We start from the raw sequence: 7039 nt of genomic DNA on the forward strand, positions 1-7039 counted from the left end.
GGATATACAGACTACCTTGGAACTATTGTAATAAACTCCTTTTCAAGTGACCAAAAACGTTTAATTTTGTTCACTGAAAGAATGAATTAGATCTTCTTCAATTGTTTTATAAGTTTGTCAAGTTAGGATTCAGACTTAATAAATGTTAAACCTTATTTAAATGTCTGTCATATTAGGATCAGGGGCGGATCCAGCCATTTTAAAAAGGGGGGTTCCCAACCCAGGACAAAAGGGGGGGGGTCCAACTATATAATCCCATTCAAATGCATTGATCGTCCAAAAAAAAGGGGGTTCCAACCCCCTGAACCCTCCCCCTGGATCCGCCACTGAGGATGAAACAATAAGTAAGATATATTTTGTATGTGAAAAAACTAGTTCTTTATTGGAACCAAATAAGTGGCTATGTACTTAATAATTGTTAAATCATTAAGATGTGTTTAAACTTAACCACAGTTATTGAAAATATTTTCAGTTTTGAAAACAAAAATCTACATTTTAAAAAGTTCCAAAGGATAGGGAGTTGAGGATAAACATATTCTTCAGTCTTAAAAACTTGTGTGTAAGTACTTGTAATCATAGCATTAAAGATTTGAAAATTGTTCTTTTCAATGATTTTGAACATTTTATCAAGAATTACTGGTAGTTAATATTGATTTATTATTATATTTACATTTTTATGACAAAAGTTAATTATAAATATTATGCGGGTATTCTATATGTTTATACTGACCAAAATGTTGCTGTAACTTTATAGGAAAAATTTAATTTTGTTATATGTTTCTAAGTTTATAAGGTGTGTTTTTTTTTGTTTAGAATTGTAATAATGTTGATAATATTTATAAATATAGTTTATGTATATATTTGTTTGCTTACATGAAGTTATTTGTGAATGTATTGAACAATTCTTTCTTACAGTAGATTAATATGCCAGCTTTTGGTTTTTTTTTATGTTGAATCTATGCATCTTTGTTTAAAGGGAAAATTCACGATTTTTTACTTATGGTTTAAATATGTTCATTATGACATAATATATATATTCACAAAGTTTTATCGCTATATGTGCAGTAATAAAGGAGAAATTCAATAATTAATGAAAAAATATCAACTACTTCCTGTAGGTCGTGACGTTTTCTCCTGATTTTTGCATGCCGGGATTTAAAATACAATCATTAAAAGTCTTGGTTTTTAATCATATTTTAACGTAATCGTAAGCGCGCCGATGACTTATGCTTTATCTAATAACCATCCGATAATAAGAAGATAAAACGCACAGACGTTCAATTGTACTCATTCGTGAGATAAATTATCTATGTTAAACGTATATATTCGAATTATGTTTGTAGACAACACAAAAAGTTATAAATTTATTTTTAATAAATGCATTTTCGGACTGATAAGGTGAACAAATTAAAGTACAATAATCTGTAAAGACAATATGTTGGTGTACTCATGATTATTGACCTTTTACTATCTCTGCTATGACTAGGTTTATACGATGTGTGTATTCACGGTTCTGTGGCAATACTCGTAGATGGCTTGTTGAAAGGTAAATTGTTATTTGCACTTCGGTATTTAACCACGCCTCTAGGGCACACCTTGCCAGGTGTGACTGTCTATTCGGATCAGTGGGAGCATTTAATACACACATTACAAATACATATTCAAGTTGGTGACAAATAAAAATTGGTCGCCGTGGAATTATTTAATTATATTTGGTGCTATTATTTATTTGAATTCAAATAAGTTAATTTACTAAGAAATACACAATTTTCGGTTAAAGACGGGGAAACTTAATTCATATGTCAGAATGAAATGATATACAAGTCTTGTCCTTGATTTATGTCTCATAAAAAAGGGGGACTTAGAAATTAGAAATAGCTTTACTAAATCATTTTTATTTGTCTTTATTGGGCGAAAAAATGTACGAGAACACTTACATTTAGACTTTTGAAAGCCATGTATTAATTAATATATGAAACTATCTGAAGATAACTCTACCGAAGCGGAATATAATATGTACGAATAAAGAAAAAATACTTTTGTATTGTAATGGAATCGAAAAATTACGAATAGATATTCTTTTCAAGTGTGAAAAACGTCAACCAAATTTATTCATAATCGGGAACGTCCTTATTAAAATCTGAGACTACTATAATAATCGTCTTCTCCCAACGTATATAATATATATACTTAAATAACTATTTGACCAACGATGTTTAAAATTAAAAGACAACGAATTTAATGTTATCATTCCCTATTTTTGAATGTTATTATAAGTCTTTTCAACTTGCAAGAATACCCCTAAAGCGGACAAATATCCGACAAGCAGTTTATTCTTTAAATTGCTGTCATCGAATATCAAGAAAGAAAATAAATCCCGAAATTGATACTCAATAGTTTTCCTAGAAAATATTCACATCCCTTGGGGATTATTAGTGTACGTCCAGTTGCATATATTTTACATGAATGTTGGAACAATTGTGATGATGACAAATTTCGTCCTTTATTCGAGAACAATCTAATTGATATATAAATCTGTGAGTTTACTATGTTCTTAACTTCGATGAACCAAAGCAAGTTATAAATTGACCTGTATTTAAATCAAATTGTTTCTTTTTTTTCTTCTTCTTCTTTTGGTATACAATAGTCTATCGAATTCGTTGATTACATACTGTTGGCATACGTGGACTAGTCTATAATAATTTACAAAACTTTTACCACAATTTACACAAAATGTATGTTTCTTTCTTATGTTTAATGTATACATGTATACATATTTTAAATTGCGCTACTGACTATAGTTCCGTAACTTTCTACCCAGGCGTATGTATACACGAATCGTCGACAAGTGCGCACATTTTTTTAAATCAATAATTCTGGTATGTTCCAATCTGTCCTAAACTATTGACAATGAGTATATATTACATTTTCCCAAATTAACCCTTGGAAAAATATGTAAATAGATTTGTATTTCTTCAATTTTTTTTTTTTGTATTAATTTTTTTTTATAGATAATATTCTTTACACCAGAAATGTTATTTATAAACAAGCGTATGAGTTCAGTAATGACTAGTATAAATATCACTTTCGGACACGCAAGACAAAAATGTATATTATACATGCACCTGATAGTTCAAAATGGAAAGTTATAAGTAACGGTCGTGTACACTGATCAATACCTACAGAAGTGAAACGATGCATGAACTTGCAAGCCAGCCGGACAGGATATCGATTGAATACCTGGACGTGTCACCTTACACCCCTTCCAATACCTTTGGGAGTAATACCTTTAGCCATGCTGGTGATCAGATGAGGGAAGATCCGAATTTATTTAAATAAAGTTTATTACTTGAAAGAATTATGAACGAATTAGATTTTCGAAAACAATTTCCACGGAACACTTATTTAAGATTTGAACTTTGACTTTTTAACTAATTACAATATTATCAGTTTAAAAATAACAGACTATATGGTTATTTAAAAATATAAGACCATTTTCAGTATCAAGTTAGTCAGTCAGATAAAACAACCGTACGATTGACAAGATATCGACACGCAATTACGACTACATCGTTTACTGTAGTTTTGTTCCTTTGTGGTTTATAGACATATCGGGATTTTTCATCGGAGAAGGTGACAAGATGGCGGAGAGCAGAGAACTGATACTCAAAATTTAAAATCGATGGTGATCTCTTATTTAGCGGAATAAAACTTTAATATCTATAAATTTGAGCATTTTTATACAGAATGGACATAATATCAATTTTTGATTTTTTTGCAAAGTTTCCCTTTAACTGCTATGATGACAAAATTAAAACTATGATAAAGTGTTCATATGTGTTATGTTATGTTCAATAATTAGTGATCCTATGTCCACAATTTGCCCTATGTACGATCAACCTACGACCGATTATGATGGCAATTACTACAGGTCACTTTATGACCTTGAACACTGAACGCTGAGCAAAACTAATCCCTATAGTAAGCTGTAAACGGCTTTAGCATGCCAAATGGGAAACAGTTCAAACGGAATAAATAATTAAGGGCATCATTTATGCTAGAAACTATAAACAAATAAAACCATGAAGGCAGAATGCAACCAACATATATTTGATTATAGGCACATGCCTTATGACAGGCACATTCAGAAAGCGGAGAGAGTTTACATTTTTCAGAGTGTTCATTCCTCCTATAACTTGGGACAGTGGTGTAATACAACAACATAACAAACAGTTTTAATGGTCTTGTAACTCATCAGACCAGTGCTTTATAGTACAAATACACAAATACCCATCTAATAGCTATTCCTTCCATTTACTGAAGGTTAGAGCCTTTTTAGCTCACCTGTCCCAAAGGGACAAGTGAGCTTATGCCATCACTTGGCGTCCGTCGTCGTCCGTCGTCTGTCGTCTGTCGTCGTCTGTCGTCGTCTGTCGTCGTAAACTATTTCAAGAATCTTCTCCTCTGAAACTACTGGGCCAAATACTTTCAAACTTTAACTGAATGTTCCTTAGGGTATCTAATTTATAAATTGTATCCGAAGTTTTGATCTATCAACAAACATGGTCGCCATTGCTAAAAATAGAACATAGGGGTCAAATGCAGTTTTTGGCTTATAACTCAAAAACCAAAGCATTTAGAGCAAATCTGACATGGGGTAATATTGTTTATCAGGTCAAGATCTATCTGCCCTGAAATTTTCAGATGAATCAGACAACCCGTTGTTGGGTTGCTGCCCCTGAATTGGTAATTTTAAGGAAATTTTGCTGTTTTTGGTTATTATCTTGAATATTATTATAGATAGAGATAAACTGTAAACAGGAATAATGTTCAGCAAAGTAAGATTTACAAATAAGTCAACATGACGGAAATGGTCAGTTGACCCCTTTAGGAGTTATTGCCCTTTATAGTCAATTTTTAACCATTTTTCGTAAATCTTAGTAATCTTTTACAAAAATCTTCTCCTCTGAAACTACTGGGCCAAATACTTCCAACCTTTAACTGAATGTTCCTTAGGGTATCTAGTTTGTAAATTGTATCCGAAGTTGTGATCTATCAACAAACATGGTCGCCATTGCTAAGAATAGAACATAGGGGTCAAATGCAGTTTTTGGCTTATAACTCAAAAACCAAAGCATTTAGAGCAAATCTGACATGGGGTAATATTGTTTATCAGGTCAAGATCTATCTGCCCTGAAATTTTCAGATGAATCAGACAACCTGTTGTTGGGTTACTGCCCCTGAATTGGTAATTTTAAAGAAATTTTGCTGTTTTTGGTTATTATCTTGAATATTATTATAGATAGAGATAAACTGTAAACAGCAATAATGTTCAGCAAAGTAAGATTTACAAATAAGTCAACATGACGGAAATGGTCAGTTGACCCCTTTAGGAGTTATTGCCCTTTATAGTCAATTTTTAACCATTTTTCGTAAATCTTAGTAATCTTTTACAAAAATCTTCTCCTCTGAAACTACTGGGCCAAATACTTCCAAACTTTAACTGAATGTTCCTTAGGGTATCTAGTTTGGAAATTGTATCCGAAGTTGTGATCTATCAACAAACATGGTCGCCATTGCTAAGAATAGAACATAGGGGTCAAATGCAGTTTTTGGCTTATAACTCAAAAACCAAAGCATTTAGAGCAAATCTGACACGGGATAATATTGTTTATCAGGTCAAGATCTATCTGCCCTGAAATTTTCAGATGAATCAGACAACCTGTTGTTGGGTTACTGCCCCTGAATTGGTAATTTTAAAGAAATTTTGCTGTTTTTGGTTATTATCTTGAATATTATTATAGATAGAGATAAACTGTAAACAGCAATAATGTTCAGCAAAGTAAGATTTACAAATAAGTCAACATGACGGAAATGGTCAGTTGACCCCTTTAGGAGTTATTGCCCTTTATAGTCAATTTTTAACCATTTTTCGTAAATCTTAGTAATCTTTTACAAAAATCTTCTCCTCTGAAACTACTGGGCCAAATACTTCCAAACTTTAACTGAATGTTCCTTAGGGTATCTAGTTTGTAAATTGTATCCGAAGTTATGATCTATCATCAAACATGGTCGCCATTGCTAAAAATAGAACATAGGGGTCAAATGCAGTTTTTGGCTTATAACTCAAAAACCAAAGCATTTAGAGCAAATCTGACGTTGGGTAATATTGTTTATCAGGTCAAGATCTATCTGCCCTATAATTTTCAGATGAATCAGACAACCTGTTGTTGGGTTGCTGCCCCTGAATTGATAATTTTAAGGAAATTTTGCTGTTTTTGTTTATTATCTTGAATATAATTATGGATAGAAATAAACTGTAAACAGCAATAATGTTCAGCAAAGTAAGATCTTCAATGAAGTCAAATTGACCAAAATTGTCAATTGACCACTTAAGGAGTTATTGCCCTTTAAAGACTTTTTTCACAATTTGTTCATCATGTTGACTTACTTTAAAAAATCTTCTCCTTTGAAACTGCTGTATCAATTTCAGCCAAACTTAGGCTAAATGAGTTTCAGAGTATCTAGTATAAATTTTATATTTTATTTCCTTGTATGTCAAGAAACATAGCTCCTATGGCTAAAATAGAACATTGGAGAAAATGATTATTTTTTTTGGCTTTTGAAGAAAATAGGACGATCCAAAAAACATTTAAATAAATTGAAAAGCCAAAATAATCATTGATGAGAGATTTAACCAAAAGAATTAAGGTGAGCGATTCAGGCTCTTGAGAGCCTCTTGTTTAATTGACTAATGTGTTTTCCCAGAATACAATTTCCGTCACTGTGAGAACACCTCCAACCGTGATTAATTGTAAAAACATTGACCCTTATGTAGTAAATTTGTGTACGAAGTATGATGTGTGAAACTGAAGTATCCAAATCAAGAAAAACTTTGTAAAACTGAAATATTAAAATCAAGAAAAACTGTTATGTTTATTTTGAGTTGTTGACGAAATGCGCGTCTGGCGTATATTCAAAATTTAGTCCTGGTATCTAGGATGAGTTTATTTCCATCATTTAAATGTCTGTAGTATTT

This window comes from Mytilus edulis, chromosome 3 (genome assembly GCF_963676685.1).
Source record: "Mytilus edulis chromosome 3, xbMytEdul2.2, whole genome shotgun sequence".
NCBI lineage: Eukaryota > Metazoa > Mollusca > Bivalvia > Mytilida > Mytilidae > Mytilus > Mytilus edulis.